Source organism: Cetorhinus maximus, chromosome 7 (genome assembly GCF_964194155.1).
Source record: "Cetorhinus maximus chromosome 7, sCetMax3.hap1.1, whole genome shotgun sequence".
Taxonomy (NCBI): Eukaryota; Metazoa; Chordata; class Chondrichthyes; order Lamniformes; family Cetorhinidae; genus Cetorhinus; species Cetorhinus maximus.
The window spans coordinates 35,172,263-35,186,844 of NC_135885.1; positions in this window are offsets into that span (position 1 = coordinate 35,172,263).

Sequence of the window (14,582 nt, forward strand, 5' to 3'; positions counted from 1 at the left end):
CAAGCCGTGCACCATCCTGACTTGGAACTTCATTGGTGTTCCTTCACTGTCACTGGGTCAAAATCTTGGAACTCCCTACCTAACAACATTGTGGGTGTACCTACACCACATGGACTGCAGCAATTCAAGAAGGCGGCTCGCCAGCACCTTCTGAAGGGCAATTAGGGATGGAACATAAATTCTGTCTGAGCCAGCGATGCCCACATTCCGTCAATGAATAATAGAGTCATTAATGTCAGAGACTTCACTTCAACTGCCGAAGCCCTAAGGTCTGAATTTCCTCCCTTAAACTCTCTACCACTTGACCTCTCTCTCCTCCTTTAAGATGCCCTGAAAATGTACCTCTTTGACTAAACTATTGGTTATCTCTGTAATATCTTCTTATATGGCTCGGTGTTGCATTTTGTTTTGTAAGAATCATGTGAAGCACCTTGGGATGTTTCACTTCATTTATGGTGCTGTGCAAACGCAAGTTCTCTTTTTATGCTGCATCTCATATCTTCATCAGATGCAGCTCAGAAAGCTGAAGAAAATTAAGGAAACGCAAGTTGTTATTTTTAAATAAAGTATAAAAATGGATGTCAATTATAGTTTAAATAAAATAGGCTACATTATTTTTTGGACAGATCCCTAAGTTTTAAAGGGGTCCTTTAAATGTACATTGAAATTGAGAGGTGAAATACCTCTTAATATTTTGGATCAGATTAGCCCTGCAATACTGCTCCTGGATAACTAACTACTGCAATTAGACAGGACTTTCTACCCCTGTTACATCACTTTTCCAGGTGGAAATGGATGCAGACATGGGCAGGGCCCAGTGCTGCCAGGTTCCTGCCTATTTCTATACTCATACAGATCTTATTGGATGCTGGAAATAGGTTAATTGAAATAAAGTGGTAATGTTGGAGCGACAGCATTACATTATCCACCAACACTGGACACCAATCATGTCACCATTTTACTGACTTAATTAGAACTGGTGGAGAGAATTAAAAACTTGTAGCCCACCCCAGTAAATACTGGGGATCAGTGTGATCAATACAATGACTCTTCCATCACCAATGAGAGGCTGTCAGAGTAAAATTTTTAAAAGTGGTGAAGATAGAGGAGAGAGCTCATGGTCTGTAGTTTTTGAACTCAATGTTGAGTGCCTAATCGGAAGATGAGGTGTTGTTCCTCCAGTTTGTGTTGGGCTTCACTGGAACAGGGACGAATATTTGGGCATGAGAGCAAGATGGTGAGTTGAAATGGCAAGCAACAGGAAGATCTGGGTCATGCTTGTGGATTGAGTGAAGGTGTTCCGCAAAGCGTTCACCCAGTCTGCTCTCATGCCCACATGTACATTCTTGGCCTGCTGCAATGTTTCAGTGAAGCTTAATGCAAACTAGAGGAACAGCACATCTTCCAATTAGGTGCTTTACAGCCTTCCGAACTTAACATCGAGTTCAACAACTTCAGACCATAAATACTCTCCACCTTTACCCCATTTTTAATCCAATTTTTAAAAATTCTTTATTTTTAAAAATAATTTCCCCCAACCCCACCCCCACAGGACCGTCTGTCACTTGTTCTTATGTTTTGCTTTTATAGAGCGCTGACCTTTGTTCTGCTATTAACACCTTCTGCTATCTTGCCTTTTTGCCACTAGCACCTTCTTTAGCCTTTAACATTACCTTTAACACTCCCGTTGTCCTGTGTTCATGACGTCTTTGTCAAATTTCCCCTGAGCTCCCACCTATTCATGACCTTCTATTTTGCTTCACCTACTCCACCCTCTCAAACTGTATAAAAATCCATCACATTTCTACTTCTTTTTAGCCCTGAAGACCAGTCATTCAGGTTCGAAATGTTAACTCTGTTTCTCTCCCCAGATGCTGCCAGACCTGCTGAGTTTTTCCCAGCATTTTCTGTTTTAATTTCAGATTTCCAGCATCTGCATTATTTTGCATTTATAATTTATATAAGCCTGACCTGGGAAACTTGCCAGGGTCAGCAACAGTTCACATAGGCAAGCAGAAGTCTCATCCTCCACACTTATGGTGACAACAAAATTGACAGATATCGTGTCTTGTTATTAGGGAATAATGAAGCAGCAAGGTATTTGTATCTTGAACACTTTATACATTGAGAATCTGAAATGGATAATTTTTTGCAGTTACTTTTTAGATCAAGAAAACCACTGAACTGTAGTTTCTCTATTCCAAGAAGTGCTTATCGGAACAACTTGACATATTTTGATTGTAACTACCTTTATTGGCAGTTGGACTGCTGCATGGAACCCGTGAACAGCTGGATGCAAACCTATTCTACCTGATAAAGCACATTTTTTGTTGATAGTAATGGAACAAAATTGATAACAATGATGGAGAAGTCTGTAGTTGAGCTATATTCCTGAAATAGCTGCTAAGCTGTTAATTCTCAGCATTTCTCGGCTGACTAAAATGAAATGGTAAGTGACTGTCCTGCATATTCATGGTTATAATAAGATTGTATACAATAACTCTTTGTTCAAGAAGTATTAGATGGCAGCTAAAACAGAAGAAATGTGCCGTAATACAGGGCCATGAAGTCAACACGGAGCCAACAGCAGAAGAGATTTCTGCCCCATATTGCTGTTGCATTTACCCTAAAGCCATGTGCAATAGTGGAAAATCCTCCAGAAGTTTGTGTTTATTTTACTGCAGTCATTTTGACAAAAGGGGAAGAATGGGAGTGTAGACTCAATAGAAAGGCATTCTTTAAACCAAAAGATTGAGTGTTTCAAATATTCCTTAAAGTTTGAATGCAGGTGGATAGAGCAATAAAATGGCAATAGAATTTGGGGCTATGGGACATAAGAGAAAATGTGTAATGATAATTAGGCCACTATCATATGATTGTGTGCAGTTTTAGGCTCCCTGTTATAGGAAGGGCATTAAAATCAGAGAGAGCATTCAGATTCACCAGAATAATGCCAGTAGGAGGAAACTATGGGCAGAATCTTCTGCCCTCTCTAATGGCATGTTTGGAGGTGGGAGGGCATTTAAATGGGCAGGAGGGGGGCAGGTGAGCATCCTGCCACCTTCCCGTCTCCAACCCAATTAAGCCTGGGGCAGGAATGCCCATGTTTGGCCTTCCCGCCTTACCGCCAATTGTGAATAATTAATGACTACTTGATGACCTCATCCTGCTGCCGCTTGCATTAACCCAGCTGCGAATGGGCCTATCACCACGCACGGAGCACGACGAGTAAACCTGTGCCGATTGCTTGTTGTCTCCTGGGGGATATCCCTCCTTCAAAGGCACTCAATGTCTCATCGAGGGACACCCCCCCCCCACACTCCCCTACCCTGCAATCCCCACCTTACAAAACCCTTGCCGCAATTCCCAGGCCTCGATTGCTCCACTTTCCTGGGCCTCTTAAGGCTGTTTGATCTGCTGATCATAAAAACTGCCAGCTTCTAATTGGACAGCAGCTCTTGGCAGGCAGGCTTCCCACCCCTGGGGTCCTGGTCCTTTTCCTGGGGAAGGCCTACCAGTGGACTCTAACTGCCTGATTGGCTTGTGGTTCAGCAAGCCTTTCCCAAAGGAGGCAACAAAAGTCTCTCACCATCTCTGCAGCTGGCAGGCCAATCCCCCGTTGCCTCCATAAGATTCTACCCTATATTTATGAGAAGACACTTAAAATGCAAGAACTGTTTCCGTTGGAATAGAAAATGGTATAAGTAGATTTAATAGAGACTTTTAAAATTAGGAGGAGTTCTTTTTAAAGTGAATTTCTTCAAGTTGAGGCAATGATGAGGGGGCATCAGAGAGCAGGGAAAGACATTAGGATTTTTTTTTTTTAAACACAAATCATTGTTGGAAAATGCATTGTATTGCCACAGGTGGTGGTGGAGACAGAGACCATTGCATCTTCCGATGGGAAATTGGGTAAATATTTGGTGTGGAAGATACATGGTAGAGTAAAGAGCACGGCTTTGGGATTAGTTTTTGCTTTAAATAAGAGTCGATATAGATACAATGGCCTCCCTCTGTGCTGCACATCTATATGGTTCTGGTTTGCCAGCTGTAGAACCATTTTCTTCCTTCTTCTGGAGACTGATCCTTAAACAATTCCTCATATTCCAGAACAGAGAAGGAGCTGCTAGTTATAGCTCAGGAAAGTTCTTATTCTAACTGTCGACCTCCTAGCTTACTTACCATCTTTCTTTCTGCTTCTCATCAACTATTCCCAGGTGCTGCCACTCTGTCATCTCCCCTTTTTAAACACCATGCTGTTGATAACTTCTAATTGCTGTACTGAGGCAAAAAAGTTCTAGGTTTAATCCCAAGCTGGGTGGTGGTAAGGGCACTGCATTAGACCTCAGCAGCCTTAGGCTAAAGAGTAAAAAAGTCAGGATTGTCAGATTGGCCTGAATTTTTCGCTCATTGGGCCCGCGCGATTGGCAGGTTCGGGAGCGATGGGAAATGGGCCCCCGGCCGTGATCTCACGCTGGCTGGCCAGTTAACAGCCGGCCAGCATGAAACACTTGCTAAGAAAGACTCAGCACTGTTGGTGGGGGTGGGAAGATAGTGGGTGCCGATGTCACCGCGGATGTTGGTGAGCGCTTCCAGGTGAGCTTCCTGAAGGCAGACAGCTGCCTCAGGGAGCTATAGACCTCCGCAGAATAAACAAAACAACAAAAATGCACCTGAAAGCACCCCTCACATAAAATACAGCCCCCAGATATCTTTTTATTTTATTTCTCCACGGAGATTTAATTCCACCCTGGATTGAGGTTTGAGCCAAAATGTAAAGGCTGCCTGGCCAACCATAAAAGTGGACGGGCCATGAAAAATTGCTTTCAAGTGCCTCAGTGGGCTTAATTGCCCGCTTAATTGTCAGCGGGTGTGCTTCTGCCTGCCACGCGTGCCCGCCGAGTGATATAACATGAGTGCACGATGACATCAGGATGCTCACCTGGCGTCATCTCGCGTTATTTCGCGGCCAGATGGGTTGGGCGCCCGCCCGTGGGACATAAAATTCTGGCCATGAAGACGAGATCAAACTCTGCTGTGATGCCTTTAAAATGTCGAATAACCTGCTGAAGTCACTTTGTGCTGAAAATTGTGATTAACTGAAGCCCCGGAGAGCTTCTTACACCCATTGGATCCATACTCTGTGGAGCAGTCTCAAGGAGCCGAGTGGCCTACTCCTGCCCTGATTTGTATGCATGTTCGTATGTATACTCCCTAACCAAACACACATAAATCCATCCCAATGAATAGATGTAATTGTTCGTGTGAAGGACTCAAAGGTAGGGTCGTATCCGGGTCATCCAGCTGTGCAGCTGGTTGGTTGTGCATCCTCCCCAATCTTGCCATGGAGAACTAATTAATAGCCGGTAAGCGGGGTAGCTGGCCCATTATGGGTGGCAGGCAGGAGCTAGTGCCGGAAAATAATTTTGAAGGCGCCATCTTTAAAGAGAAGTTGGGATGCAGACACGGTCCGTAAGAAGTGGGTGAGTAAGCAAGGGAGCCTGTGGAACAATGGCTACAGTGCGAGGATGGGTCACTCCAAGATTTAGTGATGTATCTCTGGAGGCAAGGGAACAGAGAGTGATGCTGTTTTCCAAATGACAGGGGGAAGGGGCCACCAAACCTCATGAAGGAGGCAAGGTTGTTGCAAGGACATGGGCCCAGTGCCGGAAGAGATTCAATGATCTGATCTGGAAAGGTGAGTGACATTCATAATTGCAAACTAGCAACCCAGCATGAATGAAAAGGCACCTATGAAATGTGAAGGCAGGTGGTTGACCCATGCATAGAGCATGACCAGGCACCACCATCCACATTGAGGCAGCCAGGTTTCATGCATCCACACACTGTGGTCAGAGGTGAGCGGTGCTTTGAGGTAGCTATTTGGCAGGCTGTTGCTGTCTTCCGAGTGGTGCGCTGCTGTACATGTACAGTGCCTCTGATTGAGCAGCACAGTTGGCTAAGAGTGACACTGCGTATGTATGTGCTTGCAGGGGAAGCACACTTACAATGCCAGGAGTTTTAATAGACAGGAGTGAAGTGCCATTCATTATTGTGGTCATGCCAGTGGAGGTTGGATGGGTTGTGCAGGATATCCTGTCGCTAAGGGTGAGCAGGTACGGAACATACGGAGAGTGAGTAGATAGTTAGGTCACAAATGGTTGAAGGAATGATGGACACATGGTGCCTGTGTGGCTCTTTTGCACCCCTGGAAGCTCCTGATCCAGGGTTCGGTTGAAAGAGCAGCTCTTTCACGTAAATCATGCCTCATCAGCAGGCGGCAGCAGTGGATGAGACACAGATGAGGGCTTCTGGTTAACTGAACACTTGAGGATCCACTGCCATCTGAAGACACAACATCACTTCAGTTCAGCATGCCCTCCACCAGCACCTGACATCAGTGGGCATTGTTGCATGTTTACAGGTGGCATCAGCTAGTGAGCACTGCACGGACACGCAATGGGGGCAGTGGCAGCGGTGGCCACTTCCCCTCAGAGGAAGGAGAAGTGGCTCATGGCAGGCCATCTACATGAAGCTAAGCAGCAAAGCAACAGATGCTGGAGCAAAACCATTAAATGTGTGAATATCTGTCAGAGTTTCCAGAGGCTGTACACTCCCATATGCAAACGATGATGGAATCCATTCATGCCATGAGTGGTGCCATGTCTTGGGCATGTGAACATGTTGCTTCCTCCATTGAGAGAGTGGCGACCCTCATGGAGAGGCACAAGTCCTTGAATTCAAAATGTTCAGGCAATCTGGAGTGACCTTTCATATCTTGTTTGCACTACTGTGAGAGGAGTGGTAGGCTCTGTTGCTGCTGGTTCTTCCTGTAGGCTTGGAGGTTGTCCTGGCATCTGGGTGTGTTTTCAAGCTTTTCTTCCATTCTTTTGTGTTGAATTGCACTTGTTTGGCTTGGCTGCTGCATTGATCGGTGATTGCTGCTCTAACTTGTTTCTTGCGGGGAGGACGGATATTGTACTCATCTCCTTGTTGCTTCTTTCACTTTTTCCATCTCTGTGTCCTCTGGCTGAGGAAGAGCATTCCCCTGATGAGAATGGAGGTTTAGTTGTATGTTCAGCTCTGCATTTCACTGTTGGCAGTGGACGGCTGCTACCAGGTCCCTGCATCTTTTGTGGCTTCGGCATGCTGGCTGGGAGTTGCAGTGTTGACCTGCTGTACCGTCGGAGCCTAAGGTTGAGGCTCATCGGACTGCTGGCCACTCTCTTTTACATCTTCTACTGGAGGCATTGTCGTTACCGCCTGGGTGGCTGGCTAGTCTGACCATTGTAGGTTTTCCATCACCTGTAACAAGAATGGACAACCTTGCTCAGCAAAGTGAAAAGACAGTTCAGAGCTAAAGTCGCAGTCAAGATACTCTTTGATTGAGTACTTGGGAATTGCGTTTCTGTATGATTAATGGCAGTGGTTGTCTTGACATCTAACGCCGTTTTGAGGAGGTCTAGGACTACAAAGGCATTTCTACTCGAGAGTTTCTGGAACAATCACAGTTCCAGTTCACTACAAAAACATCACGCTAAACATGGTTCTCTTTCTATGTAGCTAAAGGCAGAAGCCTTATGGGAGTAACTGTTTGGATAGGCTTGGATTCAAATTTGAAGACCATACCTGAGCACACATTAACATGATTGATGGCATATACGGGGAGACGGTGGTGTAATGGTAATGTCACTGGACCAGTAATCCAGGGCCCAGGCTAATGGTCTGGGGACATTGGTTCAAATTTCATGGCAGTTGGTGGAATTTGAAATTAATTGATAAAAATCTGGAATTGAAAGCTAGTCTCAGTGCTGGTGCAGAGCCTAGTAGGTAAAATGGCCGAATCACAAGATGTTTGGCTCATTAATTATTCAGCTGGGAATTTCCCGGCGAATCGCGCGGCGGGGCAGGGCAAGCAGGAAGTTGCGCGCTCCACCACGATACTGGGCGCCATATTTAAAAGGCACACGGACCTTTCAGCACAAGGACTCTGCAAGACAGAATAATCTCCAGGAAGCAGTCGGCACTGCTGCCATGCTTCAGTGATGCATGGAGGCTATCCTACAGGCCGTGGAGGACAGGAGGGATGTCCTCTTCCCCAGGGATGGGAGGAGGCGGTCCACCCGTCTCACCACACCTGCCTGCAAGGAGGCCACCAGGATGGTCAATGCCATATCTGAACAGGGGAGGGCCGTCCTGCAGTGCAGAAAAAGAATGAATATCCTAATTCGCACTGCCAGAGTAAGTGAACCCTGTACTCCCCATACTCACCTCACCAAATGGGTCCTAGGATGTGGTTGTCAGTGTCAAGGCCAGCATCTGTGCTGCCCCATGTATAAAAGCCCTTTGCAAGGTGCTGCCTCATAGCCCCGATGCAGTCCACGTGGTCTGCTGGCAGGGAGGAAACTGCAGGTTGCTCATCCAGCTACACTAGAGGCACAGCCTTTGTGGGGGGTGGGGATTGGCATTGAGGGCAACTCGCAGATGCTACTGATGCCATGCCTCTTTTTCCCTTGTCCAGTATTTGACCTTGCCTGCATCAGAAGTGCTCTCAAACCATCCTCTATCTTTACGCAAGAGAAGGCAGCGCACAACAGGCGAAAGGGAGAAGATGGGATGGGGCATGCCAGAAATCCGCCCCTGCACAAATTTGAGCAGCGGGCTGCCAAGCTGGCAGGGAAAGACCGTGACCATGCTTGTGCCAATGGCAAGGTCAGCCTTCCCCAATCACAGTGAGGAAGCATGCTTAATCTCTGCCAAGTGGAACCCGAGAGTGAGGCTCTGTGCTATGTAGGAGGCAGGCTGTGCGGTCACTCATTCTCTCTCCTTTCCACTACAGGTGCTAGTAGGAAGAGGGCAGGGCCAGCCCCCGTGCCTGAAATCAGCCGCAGCACCCATGGCACCTCTGAAGAGAATGAGGATGATGAATTCTCACCTGTAGAGCCGTCACAAATTCACCTGCACCATCCACCAGCCCAGAGACACACACCTTGGTGTCTGATAGATCTAGTTTAGGCTGGGTCTCACATTCTGGGGGTCACCTCACATACACGTGTCCACAATAGGAGGAGATAATGAAAGCCAAGGTTTCCGGCACTCGGAGGATTGCTGGAGAAGAGGCTTCTGCTATGTCCGATTCTGATGATTACCCTCTGGGAGCAATCATGGTCAAGATGCTGGACATGGAGCAAGACGCGGGGGAACATCAGACAGAGGTGTCAGATGCCCTCAGAGTGGCATGAAAGGTAGAGGAGTCCGTCTACGTGCTCTCTAATGTCGTGGCATCGACATGTGAGCACATGAGGATGGCAGGTGCGATGGATACTCTAGTCCAGCAGTGTGATTTGGACAAGTTGGACAAGCTGAGTGAGTGGGCAAATGCATGGCAGATGCAGTATAATGTGGATAAATGTGACGTTATCCATTTTGGTAAAAACAGGAAGGCAGATTATTATCTGAATGGCTATAAATTGGGAGAAGGGAATGTGCAACAAAACCTGGGTGTCCTTGTACACATGTCGCTGAAGGTAAGCATGCAGGTGCAGCAGGCAGTAAAGAAGGCAAATGGTATGTTGGCCTTCATAGCCAGAGGATTCAGGTACAGGAACAGAGATGTCTTGCTGCAATTGTACAGTGCCTTGGTGAGACCACACCTGGAATATTGTGTGCAGTTTTGATCTCTTGATCTGAGGAAGGATGTACTTGCTATAGAGGGAGTGCAGCAAAGGTTTACCCGACTGATTCCTGGGATGGCAGGACTGACATATGAGAAGAGATTGAGTCGATTAGGATTATATTCGCTGGAGTTCAGAAGAATGAGGGGGGGATCTCACAGAAACCTCTTAAATTCTAATAGGACTAGACAGGGTAGATGCAGGAAAGATGTTCCTGATGGTGGGAGAGTCCAGAACCAGGGGTCACAGTCTGAGGATATGGGGTAGACCATTTAGGACTGAGATGAGGAGAAATCTCTTCACCCAGGGAGTGGTGAGCCTATGGAATTCGTTACCACAGAATGTAGTTGAGGCCAAAATATTGTATGTTTTCAAGAAGTAGTTAGATGTAGCTCTTGGGGCGAAAGGGAGCAAAGGGTATTGGGAGAAAGCGGGAGCAGCCTATTGAGTTGGATGATCAGCCATGATCATAATGAATGGCGGAGCAGGCTTGTAGGGCCGAATGGCCTACTCCTGCTCCTAGTTTTTATGTTTCTAGAATGCCCAGTTTCTGCTGGAGATATGCTCAGACCTGTACTCCATCGCTGTAGCCATGGATGAACTTTCGCAGTGGCTGCGCAAGAGGGGGATGGGGCACCTTGACCTACTTCCAGGTGCCCTTTCTCCTCAAGGAGTCAGGGAGGGGCCCTTGGCTACCCAAAGGGAGGAGGAGAGTGTCAGGCAGACACCCCTGGGACTTCCACCCTGGGACTTCGAGGGTGTCCAGGCTTTCCGAGTCCCGTCTGCCTGTGACCCCATCAGTTCCAGTCTCTGGGATTGCTGAGGGTGCACCTGCCCCAGAGTAGGAGACACAAGGAAGGCCGAAGCCCTCCAAGTTGCAGGCCCCCAGAGGACACCCACCAAAATCATTGGAGACAAGAGAGCATATTGGTCAGCAGGATGTCTCCATCTTTACTGCGGATGCCGGGCAAGCACCTAGACATAGTGGTAGGGTAAGGAAAATTAAGGAGTTCTAAATTAAGTAAGGTAAGTCTGCACTTTACTGAGGTCTGCTGGGTTTTTCTTGCTGCTGCTTGGATTAATGCATGTACGCAACACCCGCCAGACCCCCCCCCCCCCCTCTCCTTTTCTAGGTGTCCTCCCAGGCTGGGTCTGTCCCTCTGAATTATGCCTCCACTTGAAGGCATTGCTAATTGACAAGGCCCTTGTGAGCCATGTGTGAGGAGCCTCTGAAGCCCTTTCCATCCACTGCCTTTCTGATTCAATAGAAAGACAAAGCCCTTGTCAGGACAGCTTCCGAGGGTTTCTCTTCAGTTGTCCAGTTGAGCTGACTTTCAGCTTCACCCAACCGATGACCCTCCTCCCCAGCAACATTTCTTGAGCTGTACATCGAGAGTGTGGAAAAGTGCTGTGCCTTAGCATCAGGATGGTGTGCGTCAGCTTTCAGACAGTCTCCAACACCTTCTGCCCTCCTTCTGTAACACAAACCGTTTAACCCATCACCATTGAACCCCTAGTGTTATCTTCACCCTCCCATATTTCATCCTTGAACGCCCACCACCCACCCCGCCCCAATCATCCTTCAGCCCATCACCTTCACTCTTCGCATGCCTCCCTTGCCCGATGTGTCCATGCCTGTCAGGGTCCCCATGCCCACCCTGATCCTGCCCAGGATCTGTGTACACCTGTGTCTGCTTCAACCACCCAAACTGACCTTTCACCCACTACAGACACAGCCTCACCCTTCCACCCTACTGCATCCCAATGCCCCCTTTAAAGGTAACTGGGACCTCCCAGCAAAAGTACCTTCAGTTTGCCCCCCAAGATTCCTCCATCGACACCACAGACCCCTCGCGCTGAACCTCCCCCCACCTCACTGTCCCCTGCTTTTCCATGGTCGCTGCACTGCTCCTTTACATATGAACGTACGATTTAGGAGCAGGAGTAGGCCACTTGGCCCCCTTGAGCCTGCTCAACCATTCAATAAGATCATGGCGGATCTTGATGTAGCCTCAACTCCACATTCCCACCTATCCGCAATAACCTTTCATCCCCTTGTTTATCAGGAATGTATGTAGCACTGCCTTAAAAATATTCAAGGACTCCGCTTCCACTGCCTTTTGAGGAAGAGAGTTCCAAAGACTCACAACCGACCCCTTATTTTTAAACAGTGAGCACTAGTCCTAGATTCTCCCACAAGGGGAAACATCCTTTCCACATCCACCCTGTCAAGACCCCTCAGGATCTTGTATGTTTCAATCAGATCACCTCTTACTCTTCTAAACTATAGTGGAATCAAGCCTACCCTGTCCAACCTTGCCTCATAAAATAATAAGACAACCTCCCCATTCCTGGGGCAGAATTTTTCCCTCGTTGGTTGGGCTTGCACCCAACCCGAACAGGAGTAAAATAGTGCGTGATGACATTGGGCGAGGGTCCCAACATCATCGCGCACTCGAGCGATATTTCGATCGGCGGGCACAAGTGGGAGTTGGCAGCGCGCCCACCGACAATTAAGAGGACCGTTAAACCCATTAATTAATTAAATTTAATTTTTGCCTGCCCGCCCAACCTTACGGATGGTGGGCGGGCAAATAGGCTAGGCGGCCTTTGTATTTTTTCGGAAACTTCATCCACATGTAAAAAATGCAATACATTAATCATGGGTGACTTTAATCTTCATGTAGATTGGGAAAATCAAATTGGCAGAGGTAGGCACAAGCAAGAATTCATAAGAGTGTATGCGGAACAGTTCCTTAGAACAACGTTGTGAATCCAACCAGGGATCAGGCTATTTTGGATCTGGTAATGCGTAATGAGGCAGATTTAATAAATTATCTCAGAGTAAATGATACCCTAGAAAACAGTAACCATAATATGGTAGAATTTAGCATTCAGTTTGAGTGTGAGAAACTTGGGTCGGAAACAACTGTTCTAAACTTAAATAAGGGTAATTACAATGGAATGAGGGCAGAATTGGCTGGAGTGGACTGGGAAAGCAGTTTAACAGAAAAGACGGTTGATGAACAATGGCAGACATTTAAGAAAATAGTTCATGACTCTCAACAAAGATGTATCCCAGTGAGGAAGAAGGATTCAAGGAAGGGGATAAACCAACCACGGTTAACCAAGGAAATTAAGGACAGTATCAAATTGAAAGAAAAAACATACAATGTGGTAAAGATTAGTGGTAAGCCCGAGAATTGGGAAACTTTTAAAAACCAACAAAAGATGACCAAAAAATAATGAAGAGGGAGAAAATAAACTTTGAGGGTAAACTATCAAGCAATATAGAACAGACAGTAAGAGCTTCTTTAAATATACAAAAAAGGAAGAGAAAGGCCAAAGTGAACATAGGCCCTTTAGAGAACGAGGTGGGGGAAATAATAAAGGGGAAGCAGGAAATGGCAGAGGAGTTCAATAAATACTTTGCTTCAGTCTTCACAGTAGCACTCCAAAAATGCTAACTAATCAAGGGGCAAAAGGGGGGAAAGAAATAAATACAAATAATTATCACCAGAGAAAAAGTACTGGGGAAACTAATGGGTGTAAAGGCCGATAAGTCCCCTGGACCTGATGGGTTGCATCCTAGGATATTAAATGAAGTAGCTACAGAGATAGTGGATGCACTGGTAGTAATCTTCCAAGAATTCTTAGATTCTGGAAAAGTCCCAGAGGACTGGAAAACTGCCAATGTAACACCCTTATTCAAAAAGGGAGGGAGATTAAAAAGCAGTTAACTATAGGCCAGTTAGCTTAACATCTGTCATTGGTAAAATATTAGAGTCTATTATAAAGGATGTAATAGCAGAGCATTTAGAAATACCTAATCTAATCAAGCAGAGTCATCATGGCTTCATGAAGCGGAAATCATGCCTAACAAATTTATTAGAATTCTTTGAAGATGGAACAAGCAGGCTAGATAAAGGGGAACCAGTAGACATAGGGCTGAATCTTACCCATGTAGGGTGGGCTGGGCGGGAGCAGGTGCGGAGCCGATCGCCGCCAGTGATTGGCTGCGCACCATTTTAAGTGGGTGGGCCAATTCCTTACGGTTGGCAGACAGGTGAATAGGCCAAGCGGCCTTTGCATTTTTTCAGAAACTTCATCCACATGTAAAAAATGCAATTCATTAATCGTGGGTGACTTTAATCTTCATGTAGATTGGGAAAATCAAATTGGCAGAGGTAGGCACAAGCAAGAATTCATAAGAGTGTATGCGGGACAGTTTCTTAGAACAACGTTGGGAATCCAACCAGGGATCAGGCCATTTTGGATCTGGTAATGTGTAGGAGGCAGGTTTAATAAATTATCTCAGTTAATTTTATGCCAATTAAGGCGCGCCCAGTATGACACGGGGCTGGTGGCGCTCAGCGCTACCTGTGCGGGCGGGGGGGGAAGATGGCGAGTCGGGGTGAAAGAGCGCAGCAATCTCCCCGAGGCATGGAGCTGCCTCAGGGAGATTAAGTTGTTAATGAAATTTCTCAATAAACGATCTAAAAAATTATTTAAACATGTCCCCTCATGTGACAGTGTCACATGAGCTGGGACATGTTTGTCAATTTAACAAAAGTTAATTTATTCATTTCATTAAACCTTCAGGAAACCTCATCCCGCCCGTAGATTAGGTTTCCTGAAAAATGCAAAGGCCTCATGGGCTCTTCACCTGCTCGCCAACCTTAAGGTTGGATGGGCATTGCTGTTAATTATCTAAATTGCTTTCCTAATGGCCTTAATAGGCTGTTGATAATTTGGCGCGCCTGCTGAACATAATATTGAAATGACGCACGATGATGTCGGGACGCAAGCGCAACGTCATCGCACGTCATTTTATGCGCTGGCGTGTCGGGGCCGCCCCTGCACGCCGACGGCAAATTTTTAGCCATAATATATTTGGATTTCCAAAAG